Here is a 24,173-nt window from a genome sequence, read left to right on the forward strand (position 1 = left end):
ATTCATAAATATGGGATATTTTTCTATTTATTTATGTCACTTTCAACTTCTTTCATCAATGTGCTATAATTTTCAGTATACACATCTTTCACACCCTTCATTAAAATTACTTAGTATTTTAATTACTTATATATTTGTTTTGATGCTATTATAAATGGAATTACTTTATTAATTTATTTTTCAGATAGTTTGTCATGGGTGTATAGAAACAAGAATACTATTTGTATGTTAATTTTGTAACTCTCAACTTTACTGAATATGTTTATCAGCTTTAATGGGTTTTTTTTGGTGGAGTCTAAGATTTTCTTTATGTTAAGATTACAATTTCAGAAAACAGAGACAATCTCACCCCTTCCTTTGCTATTTGGATGCCTTTCATTTCTTTGCCTTGTACAATTACTCTGGCTAGTAGATTACATATAATGTTTTCAGTATTTGTAATTTGACATCAAATCCATCTGTTGTAATACACTGATTTTCACTTTTCAACTTGGAAACCTGGACATGTATCACTACTCTCTCTTTCTCTTGGTCTAGTCCTTATTAAAAAAAAACCTATCAAGGTAAACCAGGATAATTATTTTTCTATAAAACAATTTTAAAGGCATTTAAAAAATTTAACAATTTTTAAACTTTCTATGTCAATGATTTTAAACTTCAGTCTCTCAAAACAAATCCAATACCTTTAGTAGGAAAAATTATGTTAATTCCTACACTATCATTGGGTCTAGCCAAGAGTTGATATTAATAGATATGCTTATTACCTTGTTCTAACAGTTGCAGTGTAAGTCTTGAAAATCAAGTAAAAATTTGTAAAGATTATAATTGCACAAACTCCCTCTCTCATGAGTCACACAGTTAATCCAAAATGTTATTTCTAACTTATAAAGCCAACAAGTTAATATGATGTAGTGTTTAAAAATAACCCTAATAAGTATATTCTATAAATGAAACATTGATACTATTTATTGAATATCTCATATTTATTTACATAGAAACAAAGTAATCAAAAGCATATTATGCAACATTTAAATGACTAAAGATACTTGAGATAGCATTGCTACATAAATGCTGACAAAAGTAAAAATGCCGTTCCCTACATTTGATAAATATATTGTGACACATTATAAGTATTTTAAAGATATATCACTAATGCTTGGGTCAAGTGGGCAAAAATGATTCTAAGTATTTAATTGTGGAAAAATTTAGTACAGGGGATAGTATTCAAGTGATGAAAAAATTTTAAGTGGAACTCAAGAGATTAGAAGCAGCAGGAAGTTTTAATAACGTACCAGGTGCAGCGTATAGGATACAAGACAGAACTGTAGGTAAAGTCTGACTCTTTCCAGCATAGCCAGGAGACATGGCTAATTCCACCTGTCCCCAGGCCTTACCTAGAAATTGAACAGCTCCAAACCAGGTAAACAGAACAATTTTCCAAAGTCAAACAATTTGTGACATTAAAGCACTTCTAAAATTTAACCTCTGACTTAAATTAGACAAAATGGATAAATTTTGATTTTTTTTACCAATGATTTTAACATTGTCTTTATTTCCCAAAGATTACTGAAGTCATGTGAAATAAAAGGCATTAGAGATTCTATTTTTCTGACAAAATATTTAAGAACCTTCCTTTTCTTCTAAGCCAAGTAATTAGGGCTCCTTTATATACACATCACATACACAACATTTCTAGACAGGAAAAGATCTAGCAGTTGTAAGTTTTTCTTTCTCATTTTATGAACCCTAACACAACTTCCACAGACCATCTATGACATGAACTTTCTGACTTTTCCTTTATTTCCCTCTTTCATAATTAGTCATTCTACTTTAGGACAAAAATTTGCCATACAAGATCCTCTCTTATATAACATTTCTTTGCTTCACAACTTTTCTTAACATAAATACATCTTCATATCCACAACTTTCTCTAGATCTCTCTCCCTGACTGATTTCTGATGCCCACCCAAACTTAAAAGGTCAGATAATGCAAAGCAAAACAGAGGAGAGCCTTAGAGTTTGAGAGACCTGTCTGCCTGAAGTTCTTGAGGTTCCATGAGGACAACAGAAGTTTCTCCTAAAATGGGTTTTGTAGCACCTTCTGTTTTTCTTTAAGGAGTCCCAGCCTGTCAGAAATTACCTTAGATCCTCTCATGTGGGCACTGAGTGGCAACAAGACAGACTAGGGAACAGTGGCAACAAGACAGACTAGGGAACAGTGGCAACAAGACAGACTAGGGAACAGCTGGCCACAAGACAGACAACTGAGGAGAAAAACTTAACTACAGTCCCCACTGTAAAGATGGATAAACTGAGGCACCATGCAGTTTAAAAATTCATGTTTACATAGAGTTGGGCTCCACAGCTCACTCTCTTAACCATCCTGTAATTTTGCTGAATCTATGCCCAGTCACTGATGCACCTGTATGGTACCTCATGGCCCCCTTAGAGCTTAGAACCTGGGTTTCATTCCTGCTCTACAGCTATATAATTTAACAATTTTCCTCTGAATTTGTTGGATTCTAACCCTATATTTCTAAAATTTTATTAATATTACTGAATCTTAAAGGGAGCTGTGATGTCTTCAGTCTTTAGAAGTATTAAACCTATAAACAAAGGACTATATGAAGTTAAACTGTGTTCAAATTTCTACATGCTTTAAAACATTGAGGCAACGTATTAAGAGACACACCTAAGAAACTGCAACCAATCTACTCTGGACAAAAATTTAGATACTATCTCTTCAAAATAAGCTACCTAGTGGTATTTATACATATTCTTCCATATATGAACACTATCTTACATGCTCACAGCCTTAAAAATAACTAAAAATGTCAGAATTATAGGCCTTACACATTTCTGTTGGCTTGAAAAATGATACAAAATGCATAAACTTCTAGAGTGGATCAGTTTAAAAAAAGAGTTCATACCAAAGGTAGTAATACTAGGAATCAAAGAGGGCTAAACACTGAAGGTTCTTAAAGGCGAAAGTTAATAAAACCTTGTTTTTGGTTGTGAATCTTTGCCTTACAACGTTATACATGATTCTCCCCCTTTCTTTTTCCTCTTGCAAAGATGTGGTGATAAAACAGGTTTGCTCATGCAGATGACAATACTCTTGAAAATGGTGGCAGAGAAAAAAAATGAAGGGAATATGGTTCACTTAATCATCTCATAAATTAGAACTTATTACCCCTGTGACTCTTCCATAGCTCCAGAAAAAATATGTAAGAGAGATGAAATGGCTGTTTGCTACTAATATTTTATGTGATGCTTCATTTTTTGATTCCTTGAATAACACTTACAATGCATTAGCCCATTTATGCCAGAGGTTGCCATTTTTTGAATTTTTGCAAAAGTGAAAAATCAGACCTTGTTGATGACATTTAGCAGTAGGATATAAGTAATGTCCCAATAATGGAACACTAGGCATAAGTGCGTTAACACAATTATGAAAACATAGCTATTCAAGTAACTAATTATACAACTGACTTTTTTCCTCATTTCTAAAACATAGTAAGGGATCAGTTATTTAAAAAATACAACAGTGACAAGTATTTTATTTTCAACTCAGTTTTGGAGTGTTAAGGCCATTGCTTGGTATTAAAAAAAAAAACAAAAACAGGAGGAGAAACAAGAATACAAACATGAGACAGAAGCAGTAGCAAAAGAAAATGAAGAGGAACAAGAAAATGAGAAGAAAATACACAATGGAAGAAAGGAAAAAGAACAGGTGTGGGAATTAGAAGGCCTATTATGATACCTTTTATCCCCTCCTCGATTCATAAAATTTGAGTAACTCCCAGAGTATCACAACAAAAAACAAGCAAAAGGATACACAAATAGTCACCCCCTAAATTTTGTTAAGAATGAGATAATGCTGCCACTCATGCCTAGCTCAGGCACCAGCAGGAGGAGGGCACCCTCCAGAGACTGCAGGAGAAGGGAGAGGACTCCTCTTTGCCCTAGGTGTACCACCACCACTGCCACCAAAGTCTTCGTTACAGCACCTAAAGTTTCCTCCCCACCCCAGAATGGGATAGGCCCTGCAGTGCTCCTACTCCCCCTTCCCGTTCCCCAGACTTCCTACTGCTACCACCACTAGCACCGATGCCAATACAACCACTGTCACCCTCAATGTATCAGCCCACCCTACCAGACTCCTACCGCCTGGTCCCCGTGGGTGCCCTCCTACTGCTCCAGTTGAGCTGCGGTCTCCATCACCACCACCAAACACATGAGGCAAGCTGCAGAGCCACGTCATCTGCTCGACCGTACCACAGGTGACTCCTCCTTCTCCTCCTTCAGCCTGGCTTGGAGCAGTTGGGCAGGCAAAGCCAGAAAAGCCCAAGACAGGACTCAGGGAGTGGAACCGCTACAGCCTCATCTTGTCACGCTGGTGACTAGGTGGCAGGGATCCGTTTCATTGAAGGCACTCACACCCACCTTCCAAAGTCCAGCCTCTCCTTCTGGCAAAAGCTGGCCAGGAACTGGGGCCTGGGGAGGGAGTGAATGCCTTCACTGAAACTGGCCCCTGGCCAAGTCCAGCTGGCCAGGAATTGCTGGGCCCACCAAGCCTGCCCTTCTCGGGGAACCCAAGTAGGAGAAACTCAGACCCAGCCAGCCCTCCCCACCCAAGGGCTGGTTCCCATTCCTGACACCTCCACCCACAGTGCCCTGTCCCCAACTTCCCCCATGGTGCCTACTAGTCCCTGCCCAGTAGTCCTAGGTGGTCTTTGCAACACAGAGCATGACAGCAGGCTGGGAAACCACAGTGGGTGTGGGGGCCTTGCCGTGCAATCTAGCTCGAGCAGGAGAAAATTGCCTTCTAGAGTCTGGAGTCCGGGAAGAGGAGAACGATCCCTTACTTGGAGACCACCAGAAGAAGGAGACCACTGCTGTCGCTGCTGCTGCCACCTCCTCAGCTCACCAATGCTGCTGGCAGTGTAGCCCCCATAGCACCCCTAATCTGCCCCCTGCCACTAGCAGTGTAGCCCCCGGATAGCACATCCAACACACCCTACAGTTTCAGGCAATGTAACCCCAATGCCCCCCCCCCAAAGCACTCCCCCCACACCTCAGGGAGTGTACCACCCAATAGTGCCCACAATCTGACCCAGCCACGGGTGTTGCTGCATTAGATAGCATCCCAAACCCGCCTCCCCCCACCCCATCATGGGCAGTTCAGCTCCTGATGGCGCACCCCCCAGTCACAGGCAGTGCAGCACCCAACAACGCCCCTAAACCACCCCCCACTGCCAGCATTGTAGACCCGGAAACTCCACCCAACCCACCCCCTGCTGTGGGCAGTGCAGCAGAAGATAGTGCCCCTAATCTTTCACCAGCCACCAGCAGTACACATTACTGTACACAATCTGCCTCCCCCCACCACCCCTGCCACCGCGGGCAGTATAGCCCCAGATAGCCAGCCAACCTGCCCCACTACCAGCAATGCAACCCTGGAGAGTGCCCCCAACCAGACCACTGCCACAGGCAGGGTGGCGTCTAGCAGTGATCCCCAAAAGGACACCCAACCCTTGCCCCCAGAAGCATACAGGGCAGCCCCAGAAAACTCACCTACCCCGTCACATTTCTACCACTGTGGCCCAGCTGCAGTCTCCAACGTCACCACCAACCACAGCGAGGCGAGCCATGGTGGCACAGACTCCAGGCTTCAGCCTCCAGTATGTGGTGGTGCCTCTTCCTTCTCCTAGTCCTCCAGCCCAGCAGGACAAGCTCCTGCTGCCAGCCGCCCTCTTACTGGTCTGTCGCCACCACCAACCACAGCGAGGTAGTGTCCCAGGCTCCAGGCTCCATCCATCCTCCAGCCTCCAGCAGGCAGAAGGTTGCGGCCTCTTCCAGTTCTCTAAGCTGAGCAAAGAGCAGCTCCCCGACTTGACACAGCAGAGCCTGAAATGACCTGATGCGACCTCACCATGCTTTATATACCGAGGTTATGCAAATGCCGTTCCTGGACTACATATTCTGATTGGATGAGAGAAAAACCTCTAGGCCTACTCTGATTGGACTTTATTTTCATGCTGTGATTGGTTGTGTTAAGACTTGCTCTCATCCAATCAGAACATGATCATAAAGTCCAATCAGAGTAAGCCTGGAGGTTTTTTCTCATCCAATCAAAACATGCAGTCCAGGAACCTCCGTGGGCATAACCGCAGTATATAAATGATGCTGAAGAGCAGTCAGGTTTTTTCAGGTTCCTGTGTCTTCCTGTTGAGTTGCTCGCTCCCCGGCATAGAGGACTAGGAATCAGGAGTCAGTGGCCGTATGCTGGAGGCTGGAGCCGCGGGAGCGCGGCTCGCCTCGCTGCGGTTGTTGGCAGCGACGGAGATAGGAGTGCGGCTGGAGCGGTAGGAGAAGGAAAACAGTTTTGGGATAGATGGAGGGGAGTAAAGAGGGTAGTTAGTGCCAAAGGCAGAAAAGGATAGCTTAGCCGGAGAAGGGGCGTTGCAAAAAGATGGCGGCGAAAAGATGGTGGGGAAAAAAGTTTTTGGGTAGATGGAGGCAGAAACACAGGGTGGGGAGCGGGAGGGAAGGAAGGTTTTGCAGAAAGACAGTGGGTAAAAAGTTTCAGGGTAGATGGAGGGGGAAAAGAGGGTGGCAAGTGGGAGGAGGAAAGAGAGGAAGGTGATGGGGGAAAGGGGGCGAGCAGTAGAGAGAGAAGGCTTTGTGAAAAGACAGTGGGGAGAAAATACAGTGTGGGGGAAAGTTTTTGGGTAGAGGAGCAAAAGAGGGTAGCAAGTGGGAGAAGGAAAAAGAGGGTAGCCAGCAGGAGGAAGACAAGGTTTTGTGAAAAGACAGTGGCAGAAAAGAAAGATGGTGGAGAAAGGAAAAACAGTGGGTAAAAAGTGTTTTGATAGATGGTGGGGGGAAAGAGGGTGATGAGGAGGAGGAAAGAGGGTGGCCAGAGGGAGCAGGCACAGAGGGTTGGGAAAACGATGGAAACATAGTTTGGTGTAGATGGAGGGCAAAAAAGAGGGTGGCAAGCAGGATAGGGAAAAGAAGAGCATGAGTGGTAAAGGGGGGAGACTTTGAAAAGATGGTGGGAAAAGTTTTGGGGGGTAGATGGAGAAGGAAGTGAGGGAGGTAGGCAGGAATAGGGAGAAGGCTTTGTGAAAAGATGGGGGGAAATGTTTTTGGGTTGATGGAAAAGGGAAAGAGAATAGCAAGGAGGAACAGGGGGAAAGATGATGAAGAAAAGAGTTTTTGGGTAGATGAAGGGGGAAAAGAGGGTGGCGAGCAGTAGGAGTGGGGAGAAGGTTTTGGGAAAAGATGGGGGAAAATGTTTTTGCTTAGATGAAGGAGCAAAAGAGGGTGATGAGAGCAGGAGGGGGAAAAAGGGTGGCCAGGGATAAGGGGAAAAGATGGTGGGAAGAAACAGTGGGGAAAGGGTTTGGGTAAATGGATGGGGAAAAGGTGTTGAGCAGGAGAGTAGAGAAGGCTTTGTGAACTGATGGTGGGGAAAAAATGGTGAAGAAGTTTGGGGGCAGATGGAAGAAAAAGGGTGGCAAGAGGAAGGGGGCCAAAGGTGGTCGGGAAAAGAAGGTAGGGAAATAATGGTGGGGGATTTGAGTAGATTTTTAAAATAAGATCATTTGTATTTTTGTTTTTGAGTAGTTTGAGTTCTTCATATATTTTGTGCATGAATCCCTTGCCTGATGCATAGTTTGCAAATACTTGCTTCCATTCTCTGGGTTGTTTCTTCATTTTTAAAAATTTTTAATTTAATTTAATTTTTTTTAGATGGAGTCTCATTCTGTCGCCCAGGTTGGAGTGCAGTGGCACAATCTCAGCTCACTGCAAGCTCTGCCTCCTGGGTTCACACCATTTTCCTGCCTTGGTCTCCTGAATAGCTGGGACTGCAGGTGCCTGCCACCACGCCTGGACAATTTTTTTGTATTTTTAGTAGAGACAGGGTTTCACTGTATTAGCCAAGATGGTCTCGATCTCCTGGCCTTGTGATCGGCGTGCCTCAGCCTCCCAAAGTGCTGAGTGTACAGGCGTAAGCCACTGCACCCAGCCTGTTTCTTCATCCTACTGATTGCTTCCTCTGCTTTGCAGCAGCCTTTTTCTTTTTGAGACGGAGTCTCGCTCTGTTGCCCAGGCTGGAATGCAGTGGCGTGGTGTTGGCTCACTGCAAGCTCCAACTCCTGGGTTCACGCCATTCTCCTGCCTCAGCCTCCTGAATAGCTGGGCACACAGCTAATAACAGGTGCACACTACCACGCCCAGCTAATTTGTTGTATTTTTAGTAGAGACAGGGTTTTACCATGTTAGCCAGGATGGTCTCAATCTCCTGACATCGTGATCTGCCCGTCTCGGCCTCCCAAAGTGCGAGGATTACAGGCATGAGCCACCGCACCCAGCCTGCAGAAGCTTTTAAGTTTAATGTAATTACATGTTTGCTGTTGTTTGTGCTTTTGATGTCTATTTGAAAATTCCTCGTCTTCTCCAGTTTCATGAAGCATTTATCCTATGTTTTCTTCTCTAGTAGTTTCATAGTTTCAGGCCCTACATTTAAATCTTTATTTTGAGTAGATGTTTGTATATGGTAAGATAACGGCCTAGATAGATTCTTGTACATGTGGGTGTTGGGTTTTCCTAGCACAGTTTATTGAAGAGATTGTCCTTCCCAAATGTGTGTTCTTGGTGCCTTTGTTAAAAATAGGTTGACAATAAATGCATGAATTTATTCCTGATTTGTGTGTTGTGCTTCACTCGTCTGTCATTTGTTCATCTCTGTCTCTCCCCCGCCCCTTTTATTGATAGTACCATGCTGTTTTGATAGTACCATGCGTTGTAGATTTGTAGCATATTTTGAAATCAGGTAGTGTGATGCTTCCAGCTTTTCATTTTATTCCAGATTCTTTTGTCTGTCTGAGTTATTTTGCATTTCCGTATGAATTTTAGGATGGTTTTATCTATTTCTATTAAGAATGTCTTTTGTAATTTGAGATGGATTGCATTGATTCTGTAGGTCCCATTGGTTGATATAGATATTTTAACAATATTCTTCTAGTGCATGGACATGGGATATCTTTCCATTTACTTACGTCTGCTTTAATATCTTTCATCTATGTTTTATAGTTTTCATTGTGGTATCTTTTGCCTTTTTGGTTAAGTTTATCCCTAGATAAATATTTTTTTGAAATGAAATAGCTTTCTTGATTTCTTTCTTAGGTATTTCGCTATTGGTGCATGGGCATGCTACTCATTTTTATATATTGATACTGTATCTTGCAACTTGACTAAATTTATTATTTCTAGTAGGATTTTTGTGGAATTTTTAGGGTTCTCTCTCTCTCTAGATATGTATAAGTTTATGTCACCTGCAAACACGAAATTTGACTTCCTTTTTTTCCAATTTGGATGCCTTTTATTGCACTCTCTTGTCTAATTGCTGTAGCTAGGACTTCCAGTACTATGATGAATGAAAGTGGTGTAAAAGTAGCCATACTTGTTCCAGATCTTGGAGGAAGAGCTTTTAACTTTTCTCCATTGATTATGATGTTAGCTGTGGGTTTGTCATATATGGCCTTTATTGCACTGAGACATGTTCCTTCTGTACTCATGTTGAGTTTCTATGAAGAAATGATTTTTTTTTCAGCATCTACTTAAATGATTTATATGGTTTTCTTGATTCACTGAATGTGATGTTACACATTTATTTGTGTTTATTGAATCATCCTCATATTGCCGGGATGAATCTCACTTGATCATGGCACATGATCATTTTATTGTGTTGTCAAATGCAATTTTCAAGTATTTTGTTGAGGACTTTTTGCATCTGTGTTCATCAGGGTTATTTAAAATGTCTGTGGTTGTCTTTGTGTGTTGTGTCCTGCTCCGGTTTTTGTACTAGGGTCATGCTGTCCTCATAGAACGAGTTTCGAAGCCTTCTCTCCTGTTCATTTTATGGGGAACATTTTGAGTAGAATTGGTATTAGCTCTTTAAAAAATGCTTGGTAACTCAGCAGTAAAACCGTGATTCTTGTGTTTTTCTTTGCCGGGAGACTTTTTATTACTGCTTTAATTGCATTACTCATTATTGGTCTGTTCAGGTTTTTTGTTTATCATTCTATCTTGGGAATTCATTATGTGTCTAGAAATTGAAGCACTTCTAGATTTTTCAGTTTGTATATAAACGTCTTTAGTAATCATTTACAATCCTTTGTATTTTTGTGTTTAATTGTAATGTTTGCTTTTTCATCTATGGTTTTGTTTCTTCTTCTTATCCTTAGTCTAGCTAAAGCTTGTCAATTTTGATTTTTTTTTCTAAATCACCCCAGCTCTTTGTTCCATTGACTTTTTGTATGTTTTGTTTCTGTTTTTAAAATTTCCTCCCTAATCTTTATGATATTTTTTCTACTGATTCTAACATTTGAATTTTTTTTGTTTTTCTCATTACTGGAGGTGTACTGTCAGGTTGGCTATTTGAGATGTTTCTACTTTTCTGATGAAGGCATTTATAGCTATGCCCTTTTCCTCTTAGAACTGCCTTTGCTGCATCCCACAGGATTTGTTATGTTGTGTTTCTATTCTTGTTTCAATAAACATTTAATTTCCTTTTTTTTCATTGGTTGTTCATGACCCTGTATTTTAATTTCCATATATTTGTACAGGTTTTAAAGTTTCTCCTGTTACTGATTTCTAACACTATTCTACTGTGGTTAGAAAAGATACTTGATATGAATTCAGTTTTTGAAATTGTGCTGAGACTTGTTTTTTGGCCTAACACATAGTCTGTGTTGGAGAATAATTCATGTGCTACTGAACTAATGATGTCTGTCTGGATGATCTGTCCATTGACAATAGTGGGGTGTTGATTATAGTGGAGTGTTGAGGTATTCTATTGTATTGCATTCCATCTATCCTTTAAGGCCTGTGAATATTTGCTTCTGTATTTAGATGCTTCAGTGTTGGTTGCATATTCATTTATAGTTGTTAGGCTGCTGTTTACTTCTTTCTCATACAATTATCTTTTTTTAATCTTAAAGTTTATTTTATCTAAGTATTATAGCTACTCCTGCTTTTTTGTTTCCATTTGCATGGGATATCTTTTATCATCCCTTCACTTTCAGTCTATGTATGTCTTCATAGATGAACTGAGTTTCTTGTAGGCAAGAAACTACTTGACACATCCGTGCACTGCTGCTCCAACCAGAGGAGTTGCTGGCTCACCAAGAGTCAGCCTTGCTCCCAAACCGGTTTGTTAATTGTAACTGGTACTTACTATTGTGATAATATTACATCATCCATAATTGATGAAACAGGAATAAAAAAAAACAGGAAATAGTTGTCATTAAGAAGTTGAATGTTGTTTCCACCTGCAAGCGCCCTTCCTCTGCTGCACGCTCGGGCTCCTGGTCCCCGTTTCTTGGTTCTGGGGGCAAGAGTATGACCACAATGGCGGCTGCCACCTTGCTGCGCGTGACGCCTCACTTCAGCGGTCTCGCTGCCGGCCGGACCTTCCTGCTGCAGGGTCTGTTGCCGCTGCTGAAAGCCCTGGCATTGCCTCTCTTGTACCGTGGCCTGGCTGTGGGGGCCAAGAAGACTTAACGTGTGTGAGAAGCCACATGTGAATGTGGGTACCATCAGCCATGTGGACCACGGCAAGACCACGCTGATTGCAGCTATCACAAAGATTCTAGCCGAGGGAGGTGGGGCTAAGTTCAAGAAGTACAAGGAGATTGACAATGCCCCCAGAAGAGCAAGCTCCAGGTATCACCATCAATGCGGCTCATGTGGAGTATAGCACTGTCGCCCACCACTATGCCCACACAGACAGCCCGGGTCATGCAGATTATGTTAAGTATATGATCACGGGCACCGCACCCCTCGACGGCTGCCTCCTGGTGGTAGCAGCCAATGACAGCCCCATGCCCTAGATCCGAGAGCACTTATTACTGGCCAAATAGATTGGGGTGGAGCATGTGGTGGTGTATGTGAACAAGGCTGATGCTGTCCAGGACTCTGAGATGGTGGAGCTGGTGGAACTGGAGATTCAGGAGCTGTTCACTGAGTTTGGCTATAAAGGGGAGGAGACCCCAGTCATTGTAGGCTCTGCTGTCTGCCCTTGAGGGTCGGGACCCTGAGTTAGGTCTGAAGTCTGTGCAGAAGCTACTGGATGCTGTGGACACTTACATCCCAGTGCCCGCCCGCGACCTGGAGAAGCCTTTCCTGCTGACTGTAGAGGCAGTGTACTCCGTGTCTGGCCGTGGCACCATGGTGACAGGTACGCTAGAGCATGACATTTTAAAGAAGGGAGACGAGTGTGAGCTCCTAGGACATAATAAGAACATCTGCACTGTGCTGACAGGCATTGAGATGTTCCACAAGAGCCTGGAGAGGGCCAAGGCTGGAGCTAACCTCAGGGCCCTGGTCTGAGGGAGGACTTGTGGCGGGGTCTGGTCATGGTCAAGCCGGGTTCCATCAAGCCCCACCAGAAGGTGGAGGCCCAGGTTTACATCCTCAGCAAGGAGGAAGGTGGCCACCACAAGCCCTTTGTGTCCTACTTCATGCCAGTCATGTTCTCCCTGACTTGGGACATGGCCTGTTGGATTATCCTGCCCCCAGAGAAGTAGCTTGCCATGCCCGGGGAGAACCTGAAGTTCAACCTAATCTTGCGGCAGCCAGTGATCTTAGAGAAAGGCCAGTGTTTCACCCTGAGAGATGGCAACTGGATTATTGGCACCGGTCTAGTCACCAACACGCTGGCCATGACTGAGGAGGAGAAGAACATCAAGTGGGGTTGAGTGTGCAAACCTCTGCTCAGCTTCCCTTGCGTTTAAGGTCTGCCCTAGCCAGAACTCCCTCCTGCTTCCAGTGCCCCCTCATGGAACAGGCTGCAACCCAGCAGAGGGCAGGTAGAAGGACATTTCCCCTGGTCGGAAAGGTTGGCCTGCCTGGCTGGGGAGGTGCCGGGGAGGTCAGTAAACTTCTGTGAATAGTAAAAAAACAAACAAACAAAAAACAAGAAAAGAAGTTGAATGTTTTAGAAAGACTCAATGAAGTGAGTCTGTAAGAAACTGGTTTTCATCAGGTGTGGGATTGAGAGTCTGTTCCATTCACCCCTTCCTTTCCCACCCTCCATGGGAGAGCCTTACTGGGCAACCCCAAGGGCAGGAGCAGAATCTAAGCAGCAGGCTCCCTGGCACCTCTCACCTACGGTCTGTGCCTTCCCATGTTCTACCATTTCTTCTAAACAGGCATGTGAGTGAGTGGAGAGGCAGAGGCAAGCCTTTTTAGATAGGATTTATTTCCTTCACTGACTCAACGAGAGTCAACAGGAGAGGCAGAATGCCTGCAGTATACAAGAAGTTCTCAGACACTATAGGCTCCAACTTACATCTTAACCCAGAGCTAAAACTGTTTCTTTGATTCTCTCCCTTTATTCCATTTGGTATCTCCCTTGGGGTAGTTTCTCACTGAAGAGGATGGTATTAAGCTGGTCTGTTTGCTTTCATTCTCTTGAACCTTTGGTTTGTCATCTAGGGAGAGGATGTTTTTCCTGTTTTTCTCTTTTTTCATTTTCTTTCTTATTTTTTTCTTTGAGACATGGTCTTGCTCCATTGCCGAAGCTGGAGTGCAGTGGTGCAATCACAGCTCACGGCAGCCTGGACCTCCCAGGCTCAAGCGATGCTTCCATCTCAGCCTCCAGTAGCTGGGACCACATGTACACACCACCACACCTGGATAATTATTTTATTTATTTGTAGAAGCAGGTCTGGCTATGTTGCCCAGGCTGGTCTTTAACTCATAGGCTCAAGCTATCCTCCCTCCTCTGCTTACCCAGTATTACAGAGATTCAGGTGTGAGCCACTGTGCCTGGCCTGTTTTTCTTATAAATAGTATTTAGACTAATGTATTTAACTTTTAATATTGAAATGTGCCATATTTGACTGAAGTTGAGTGTACACTATAATAAGCCCTGTGTCCTCATCACTCAGCTTCAACCAGTGTCCACTCCTGGCCAATCTTCTGTTTGTCCTTTTCACTTCTGCCCCTCCACAGAGCCATAAGCAAAAGGCCTTGGGCCTTAAAGATCGGTGAGTAAAGGTCATTTACAAGTTTTAAGTTAAAAATGTTGAAGATGTGAAATTATTGTTTTAAAAATGGTTACCCACTTTAACGAGGTTTCATTTGAGGAACCAATAGATACAGGTCCCAGTTGTCTCAGACTAGTAGATTGAATTTTAAAGCTGACAGCATTTTCAGTACTAATTTGATGGTGTGACATTGCATTTCGTCCAGCTAGTAAGCCATGATTCAGGTGGAAAGACTCCTCTTAAACATAGTGAGCAGCATGATTATGAAAATAAACACTGAAAGTTTTATCCATAAGCTTCAATTTAAGGCATATTCTTTGCAATATAAGTTAGTAAACCAATTACTATCATAGAGATACTGTTTATTTTAGATTGAGAAAGAGCTAAGGGGAAATGTATTGCTATTTTAAAACAAATTATATATATATACACAAATATATATATATATACACAAATATATATATATACACAAATATATATATATACACAAATATATATATATACACAAATATATATATATATATATATACACATATATATATATGAAATGGAATCTCGCTTTGTTGCCCAGGCTGGATTGCAGTGATATGATCTCAGTTCATTGCAACCTCTGCCTCCCAGGTTCAAGTGATTCTCCTGCCTTGGCCTCCCGAGTAGCTGGGACTACAGGTGCGTGCCATCATGCCCGGCTAATTTTTTGTATTTTTAGTAGATACAGGGTTTCACCATGTTAGCCAGGATGGTCTTGATCTCCTGACCTTGTGATCTGCCCACCTTCGTCTCCCAAAGTGCTAGGATTACAGGCATGAGCCACTGCACCTGGCCTAAAATAGAAAAGATATTTAACTTCTGTGCTTTATTCCTCCAGAGACTGATTAAGATCTTTGAATGGAAAATCCACAGAAACAGATTTTAGTTCAATGTGTATCATTAGTATATTAACATAATTTCATTTGCCATTTTTGGAGTTGTGGCTTTAAACCAGAGAACAACATACATGTATTTAACTCTATTATTTCATCTGGCCATCGCTGTAAACCTTCAGGTACGTATTATTATTCTCATCTTACAGATGAAGAAACTGACGTTCAAAGAGTTTCAAGGTCACTTACTGAGCTGATAAGAGCTCCTGCGTCTTACTACGCAATTATTAAACTGTTGTACTGTACTCAGTTACTTCAAATTAAAATTAGGATTAGTCATTTCAAATTGTAATTAGGAATGTTTAAACTTGACTCAATACAAGCTTTTCAAAAAAAAAGAAAAACACTTGGCAGGCTAAACCACATTTTCCTGCTGATAACTATTTGACCTTCTCTTGGACCCTGGTCCACATGCATTTTGAATGTTTGATTTGGGGGTTCAAGCCACCTTCCCTGAAAGTCACACTGAAGCTCTTATTTTAGAAGTGGGAGGTTATCATTCACTCAGCCTCCTTAATGGCTTTTACGTTACAAAAAGCATGTTTATAATTTCAATGGAAAAAGCATGTATATAATTTACCTGTGAAAAAATGCTTTGAGATGCTGATTTGGGATGCTGTCTCACGGCAGATAGTCGTTACCTGTATACTACTAACTCAGTTGGAAGAGGAGTAAGCAAATTGGGGTCTGGATTATGTGATACTCTCAGGTCAGTTGCCTGGAACTTCCTAAATGATTTAGATGGAACATTTTCCTCCTTACATAAATCTCTGTGAAGAAGAGACTGGGGGGTACATTCCAACTCCCCATAGACAAGTAACTAAATAACAAGTCTGAACTAACTCAAATAATTCCAGTCTTCTCTTACTGCCACCTCTCCCATCTTGTTTTGTTAATGCATTCTAGCTTTATTTTGGCTCTGAAGACTTTGGTAGCCCTAAGATCATTGTTTCCAGCCAGAAAGTCCTCTGTGATCAGGATCTTTATAACTATCAGTGATTTCTCCCTGTTGATAAGTCTACGTAAGTCTCTTTGAACTTGGATTTGACATTAGATTAGCAAGTGATTTTCAGCTGGGATATAAGATCTATAAATTGCTGACAAAAGAAACTACAGTTTGACAGCCTTGTCTAAATTTAGGTCTTTTCCCCCAACATTTTGTTGGTGAATTTCAATAACCCCTCATGTGCTAAGTTAGGATCTGTCATGGACCTTCATATTTTTTACTTGTTTTTCCCTCTCCCTCTTCTCAGCTTTCCCTCTTGACTTTCTTTGGCTGTCTTTTTTCCTTCTTTCCATATTCATTAAATAACTTTGAGTTAGCCTTTGCATTGGATATAATGCAAAGGATATATAAAGATGAATAAGACAATTTTTGTCCTTTAAACAAAATTAATGATCTTAAATTCATTTACTAAAGAAATTTCAGGAAGTGCTGTTTCTGTAAAACTTTGCTTTAATAAGTGTTAGATACAACACATATACATAATGATTCAAAGTGTTTAGCAAATACTTTTTCCTATTAAAAAGTAATTTGAATTAACAAGAAACTTTTCATCTGTTGGATGGCCATTCATATTTATTCTATTGCCCATTGTATGAACTTTTATATTTTTGCCATATAATTTGTGTACATTATTCTTAGAGATATGTATCCGTCTTATTTTCATCAGGAAGCCTAGTGAATTCTCATGTCAGGCATAATAGCATTAACGAGAGCTTGATAGGATTAATGAAATTTATATATTTGTGTCTCTAATGGAGATTTCCTCCCTTTTAATGCCCAGGTGTGCCAGGTGGTGCCAGTGCCAGCTAATCACCTGCCTGTTGGCAGCACCGTGAACACTGTGCACCTGTCTTCAGATGGCACTTAAAGCAGAGAAGCCTGCTGTGTGGCTGTGGGAGTCATCAGAGAGGTGGTAGTGGAGGTGAGAAATGGCAAGACCCTTGAGCTACGTTGAAGGTAGAGCCAGTAGGATTTGCTGGCAGATTGGCTATGGGGTGCAGGAGGGAGAGGAGGGGTCAGGGATGCTGAGGAGAAGACAGGTGGAGCAAATTGGGGTAGGGGCTAGGGAGGAAATGAGGAGTTCATTGTTAGGTGTGTGAAGCTTTAAATATATATTAGCCTTCCCACTGGAGGTGTTGAGCAGGCAGTGGGTATGCATGAAGATTTCCAGGAAAAGGTCTGGCCTAGAAACAATAACATAGGATTCATCATGTACAGACAAGCTTCAAGGCCATGGGACTGGAGGAGCTCACCCAGAGAGTGAAAACAGATGGGGGAAAAGTCCAAGAACCAGGCCTTCCACATCAAGTTGAAAAGAAAGAACCAGCCAGTGAAACTGAGAACAAGTGGCCAGGGAGGTAGGTAGGAAGAAAACCAGTGAAGACAGTATTTTAAGGGGATTGATCTTACTCATGCTGCCAATGGCCAAGTAGATGAGGACTGAGTTCAGCAACACAGGCCACTGTGGACTCTGGGTCACTTCAACATCAGATGAGTCCCTCCTATCTACTTGGGGACCTTGCTAGGCATTCTGATGTATAGTGTGGATAAGTCAAAGTTCCTTGTGGGACTTACCAGCCGACGAGAAATGAGTGATGGTTTAAAGAGTTCTATTTAATATTGGTCATGGTTCTATAATTTGAGACCTACAGCAAGTCAACTGGATAAAAGAATGTTTGCTTTTGTTGTTCATTGTTTTCTACTTGCTTTTAAGAGCAAAATAATCGAACACATGCATTTAAGTTATCTGACAAATCTGAGTTTTCTGTTCAAGTTTTTTTTTTTTCCTGTTTTCCAGCCAGCTTTGGGCACAGTATATTTTGGGTAATCTCGGGGCAGAAATAGAAAGTATTAAGCTCCATGGTGATATGTTATTGGGTGTAATTTTCTCTGAGTTGAGATTTTGTTTTATCTTTCCCAGATACTTACCCTACATTTTTTTGTTTCTTCCTCCTCTTCTTTTCTTTCTTTTCTTTTTTTTTCAAATATTCTCTTTTATTTACTTTGTCATCCAGGCTGAAGTGCAGTGGTGCAATCTTGGCTTATTGCAGCCTTGAGCCCCAGGGCTCATGCAAGTCTCCTGCCTCAGGCCCTCAAGTAGGTGGGACTGCAGGTGCATGCCACTACACCTGGCTCATTTTTGTATTTTTTGTAGCAGTGGGATTTCACCATGTTGCCCAGGCTGGTCTCAAACTCCTAAGCTCAAGCCATCTGCCAGCCTCAGCCTCCCCAAAGTGTGCTAGGATTACAGGCATGAGCCACCATACCTGGCCCCTTTTTTCTTTGGTTCCAATGTTTATCTGTCTCATTTCTTACAGGGTCATGATAAAAGGAAGGGGGTCTTTCAGAATTTCTGCCTCCTTAAATTCCTGGCCCTTGTGCAGTACCATGTCATGGTATTAGCAGTGTTTAAGAATGGTTTCAAGGATCACTATTGACATAACTGTCTATATTAATAGAATATGTGTTAAACCATTGGCACATTGCCAATAACATTCCAAACACAAATGAAATTCTGTTGCAAATTCTCCGCCTGTTTGCACTTTATAAGAGTAATGCTCATGTTATTTCTGAGAATCCATGTTGTTAGTGTTTCTTGCTCATCCATCATCTCATAGCCAGTTATGATTAAGTTACCCACACCTTTGGTATGGGCATCAGAACTCTTGTATTTGATGCACCTTCACTTATTAAGAGAAACTCAGTGGTGCTGGGTCTGCCAATTTCACTTTGAGGTGATGCAGTTGTTGGTGTTCATGTACACATTCATTTTGGCAAAGTTAGCATGTGACTTTTCTGCTGTTTGTTGATTTTATGTTTTTCAAATATTCTCTTTTATTTACTTTTAGGTTTGTTATCGACCCAATCATTACATCGCTACCCAAGGTAAGTTTATTTCTGCTTTGATGTCTTTTTTTGTTTCTTTTGCCCACTTCCTATCATTTTGTACCCACTTCACCCTCCCCCAGGAAGACACTGCACATTTATTGCAATTCTAGCCATCAACAAGTACACTTCTGTCTTCCCATCAGATGTTTTGGTCATGTAATTGTTTAGTTAGAACTTCATGTTGAGATTATTAGGAGAAATGTGCCCATCAATTCTTTATTGAATTCAATCTGTCTACCTTAGAAGTAAGTCTGACATTTGCAAAAGTAGATACATAGATAGCCATTCAGTCAATATGCACCAGCTACTCTCTACACAGGGAACTGTGCTGGTGGCTGCTGGGGAGCCAGGCTGAATCTGGCAAGCACCCCCTTCTTGCAGTGGTTGTGTTTAGTGGGGAAGATGTGCAGTCACCTATATGTACTTCAGTAGGTACAGTGCCCGGTGACATCTGTGAGAGGAACAGATACAGATAAAATGTTAGGGAAATTTGGAGCAGGAAGGGGTTGCTTTGAGGTGGGATGACCCAAAACCAGTTTTGTGGCAGAGGTGAGATTGGAAAGAGGCCTTCCGAATGGAGAAACATCATGAACGAAGATCTGGGAGCAGGAAATTAGTACTCCCAGGTGGAGAGCAGCTGACAGGTCACCTTGGCTAAAGGAAACAGGAGAAAGCCAGAGGAAATGTTGAGGAAGCTCATGGCAACGGTTTTTGGGTGATTTTCCCAACCTATGAAGTGGGTCATCTGCAGAGGGTGGGGGTCATGAGGGAGCTGAGGTTTTAGAGAATGAGGCATCCTAAGGGATGAGTTAGTGAGTCAATATGGGATGAACTGAAGGAATAAGAAGCAGATAACACCCAGTTAAGGCTGACTAGCACACGTTCTTCCCATTCTATTATTTTATCATTATTTCCAGCAATAGGCTACATCCCAGGAACAGTCGCAGGAAAGTCAAAAGGATGTGACCTGCCAAAGGTTAGGCATGGAGCGAGGGGTGTGTACACAAAGTCAGTGACCAAGGGAATCAAGGATGCCAAGGTAATTGGGGTTGGAAAGTCCAGGCTTGGAAGAAGGGCAATCAGAGGTGTCCACTGGATGATGAGGAGAGGGAAGGAGCTAACATAGTGAGGCTGGGCCCCACTGATGAGTCGTAATTTAGGAGAAAAGGCCTTTGTAGCCAGAGAGCAGAATTCCAACACTTGGATCTGCCCATGTACTGAAACTTTCTGCAGTGGTGGGAATAATCTCTGCGCTGTGCAATATCGTAGCTACAAGTCACATGTGACTCCTGCATACTTGAAATACAGCTATTACAAGTGAGGAACTGAATTTTAATATTGATAGAAATAGCTATATTTGGTTATTCCCTGTGGTAGCATTGGACAGCAAAGCTTTGGGGTGGAAAAGCTCCAGCTGTGGCTGAAATGGAGCCACTGTGGAAGCTGATCCAGTCCCATGCCCACAGCTGCCCCAGGAACCTGGGTGACATCACACAGAGTCAGCAGTCTCACATCACCACTAGGGTACTCTGCACTCCGGTCTAGATGACCTGCTGGAGCCCCCACTGTCTTTCCTCGGGTATGACATGAAGTTGGTAATGGCTCCTTCCAAGGTCACTTTGCTAGCCAGATGCAAAGTCGTCTGTAGACTTTCCAGTGTGAACCTGGCACAAAGCAGGCGCCATTACATAGGGTTTGCTGAGGTCTTCAGGAAGCCAGGCTCAGCTTGAGCTCTTACACGTGGGACAGAACAAGGACACATGTCGGAGTCCAGTTCTAGACACCTCCTAACCCTGCTGCTACCAAATGGAATTCATCAATCTTTAGAGGAACCTGTTGTTATGGGTTTGAAATTCATCCTAATGGCTTTCCAAATGTTCTAAACTAAGTGTCATAACATGAGATTTAATACCTTTTATGATAATTTGAAATTAAGTTTTTGTAAATGCATGAGAAAATTCGATTGTAAAATACCCAAAATACTCCCGAGCTTATCTTCCCAATAACTTGATTAGCAGCCTATATTTTCATAGATAGCAAGAACATTAAGTTGCTCCTACTTGTATTTTCAATATTGAGGACCTCTAGATTAACGGGACTAAACAGACCACTAAAGTAGAGACTGAAATTGCCAAAGTCTAGACATGGCCCCTCACCAGGCTACCTTCCCTTTGTCTGTTCTCTCTGCTCCTCTCCCCCTGCAGGAGATTATTCTTTAAAGAGAAATGCCATTAGAGAAGTCACTTTCTGCAGAATTAGTGTGACTGATACTTAATAGCTCAGTAACCCTCTCAGGTAGCATTCTAGTGTTAATGAGCAAATGTATTTGTAAGCAGATAAGAAATGGCAAATGTTATCAGTTTGCAGTAGACAACTGGTCTGCCCTTAATGGAGAAGGGCACTGGCTAATGCCCTGTTTACCAGGTCATGGCAGCCTTTCCCTGGTACAAGATGGGCTGCAGATTGGACTTCTCAAACTGGTAGGACTAACATCACTGCTGGTGGTGGTGCAGGGAGAGGAGGGAAAATGAATGAATATTTTTCATCTACCATGCAGTCAAGACTATACATACCATATTAAGAATAATACATTCAGACCATGATGTTCCAGTGAGAAAGCTAGAATCTTCTATTATATACCACAAGCATAATGGACTAATAGCCTTTCATCACCACTAATCAAGATTGCTGATAATCTGCACTAAGTGGGATGGACAGGTAGAATATGTTCAAGGATCACCTTCATTGAAAAACAAACAGAAAAAACATTAACACCTTCAAGAGGCCAAGAAAATGGGTGATGAAGACCAACAGGCAGATGCAATCTTTAAATGTCTTCTTGCCCTATTTTTTCTCTGTTTTGCACTAATACAGTTCTTTAAAGTATATTCACAGCAGGAACCTATGAAACTATGTAAATGGTCTAATATGCTGACAACTAATTTTATTTCCAAAAGTTAGTAACGCACAGTTGTTCACCAAGTTCCTTTGATACAGAGGACATACTATAAATTTACGTATTGGGTCTCTTCCTCCCATCCACCCTTAATTTTATTGATTTTTCTAGCAGTAACTGACTTTGACCTTTGATAATAATGGGTGATGTTTCTGCAAATTGAAGGCATCCCATTTAAGCCAGATCTGTTCCTTTTTTGGTATTAATATGTTCTTCCTATCTCTCCTCAGTTTGTTTTCTGTCTGGCCATTAATATATGATGACCTGATATTAACTTCATGTTGTCTGAATGACCAGACATTAGTACAATGGTAACATTCAAGATTTATGATTCAGCAAACAAGGGGCTCAAAGGAGAGGAAGTTGTATCTGCTATTGCATGTTTGTAGTTAGAGATAGGGCAGAGTGGAGATTTCAAAAGCAGGTTAAAGTGAAAGACAGAAGAGCATGCAGGTGGGTAGGATTCCCCAGAAGTGATAATATTTTGCAATCAAAATACAACCTTGGAGACTACTCAGGCTGCAAGCTGGATGAAGGCACTCACACATTACTGACTGGAGAGAACACCGGCTGGCCTCATGGTGGCAGCCATGGGGGCCCTGGATAAGTGTTCTTTTGATTTTTATTTGGTTTTGGTTTTGTTTAGAGACACGATCTCACTCTGTCACCCACACTGGAGTGCAGTTACTGGGATCATAGCTCTCTGAAGCATCGAACCCCTGGGCTCATGTAATTCTCCCACCTCAGCCTCCAAAGCAGCTAGGAACACAGTTGCACACCACCACGCCTGGCTAATATATTTTATTTTGTTTTTTGTAGAGTTGGAAACTTCCTGTGTTGCCCACGCTGGTCTCAAACTCCTGGACTCATGGGATCCTCCCACCTTGGCCTCCCAAAGCAGTGGTATTACAGGCATGAGCCATTGCACTGGGCTCCTGTTTAGTTTTAATTTTAAAACACCTCAAGAGTCAGATAATTTAGGGAAAGACCATGCAAGGCTGTTACTGAAGAAAGTGCTACAAGTCTGTTCTAGACATGGCTTGCCTAGCACTGAGCATCCTTCCTCACTTCTAAGTGAGAATTTTCCAGATCTGTGCATTGGGGTCCCCCAAGAAAGAGGCTCAGTCCTGATGTACTGTTTCCTGTATACTGCATGCTCACCCCCCAAAACCACATGGTTAATCCAGATCCAGCCCCTGCTTTCTTAGTTATGAGGCTTCTCATGGCAAAGCAATAAAAAGCAAGTTTTCAATGATACAGTCATGTCTGAAAACATGTTAATTGTCATCATCTTTGATGTTGTAACCTGAGCTATAGATTGTTGGGATGCACACATTACTCTTTTAAGCTTATGTGCCTTGATTCTGTCTACATCATTTCTTTCTTTCTGAACTGTGAACTGCGCTAATTTGACGGGGTTTGCTACCTGATTGGGGTCCTGACCTTAGCCTTCATCTTGCCATATACAGTTTGTTTTTGTCTCCATCAGCGTTAGCTCTGTTCAACGCCCTTGTGGAGTCCAGGACTAGAGAGAGGATCTCCAAGCAGAAGCCCCCAGCCCACGTGAGAACAGGGAGACCCTTGTGCCCTTAACTGTTTTCCATAGTACTGCCCAGCCTTGTACACTCTGGCCCAAATGTTCCTCACCTTTGGAAGACACAGAACTTCTTTCAAAACCATTGAAATATCGAGATCATTTCCGCAGAAAGAAAATGTAATTTAAGGTAATTCGTGGACTTACCCCCACCCCCCCAATTTTATTCATGAATCATAGTAATTCTATGGACCTCAGGTTACAAACTTCACTTTGGTCAGAAACCTTAAAAGCTATTTTGGGGTAAGACAGAAACCATAGGTTAAATCTTCTTTTTTTTTTAAACATACTTCTTAGGGGTTAACAAAATGTCATAGATTGTTTATAACTATATGAAATACGTTCCTGAAAGCATCAAAATCTTTATTAACAAACTAGTACTAAAATGCTTACTAGCCTAACCTTGTACTAAAAGACCCTGGAGTATTGTTATAATCATTAGTATTTTGAACCATGGTCAGTTTGGGTTTTACTCTTCATTTCAGGCTTGGTTTCTGCCTATATGTTATTTTGCATTTGTGCCTCAAAAGTTTATGCCTTTGCTCACTTCTCAACAACTTTAGCATTTACAATATATTAGAAAATGCTATCAATGACCAGAGACTAGAGCAGCAGGTCCCATAGCTGATGTTTATTTTGTAAAAGCAGGATGTAGTAGAAATAACACATGTACCACAGCCAGAAGGCTGGGGTCGAAATTCTTGTGCTGTAGCAGAAAATGTATTTGAACCTCCTAAAC

General features: G+C 42.0%; 1 long non-coding RNA gene and 1 pseudogene across 1 annotated transcript; both read left to right on the forward strand.

The window, feature by feature from the left end:
- The first annotated feature begins 6,220 nt into the window (after positions 1-6,220).
- Positions 6,221-23,097, forward strand: LOC130540921 (uncharacterized). The gene is made up of 4 exons (XR_008954955.1): positions 6,221-6,368; positions 16,777-16,917; positions 18,845-18,881; positions 22,660-23,097. It is a non-coding gene; the product is annotated as an uncharacterized LOC130540921 (long non-coding RNA).
- LOC100974523 (elongation factor Tu, mitochondrial-like) lies at positions 11,416-13,981 on the forward strand (annotated as a pseudogene).
- Positions 23,098-24,173: the final 1,076 nt, after the last annotated feature.

This window comes from Pan paniscus, chromosome 19 (assembly GCF_029289425.2).
Source record: "Pan paniscus chromosome 19, NHGRI_mPanPan1-v2.0_pri, whole genome shotgun sequence".
NCBI classification, from domain to species: domain Eukaryota; kingdom Metazoa; phylum Chordata; class Mammalia; order Primates; family Hominidae; genus Pan; species Pan paniscus.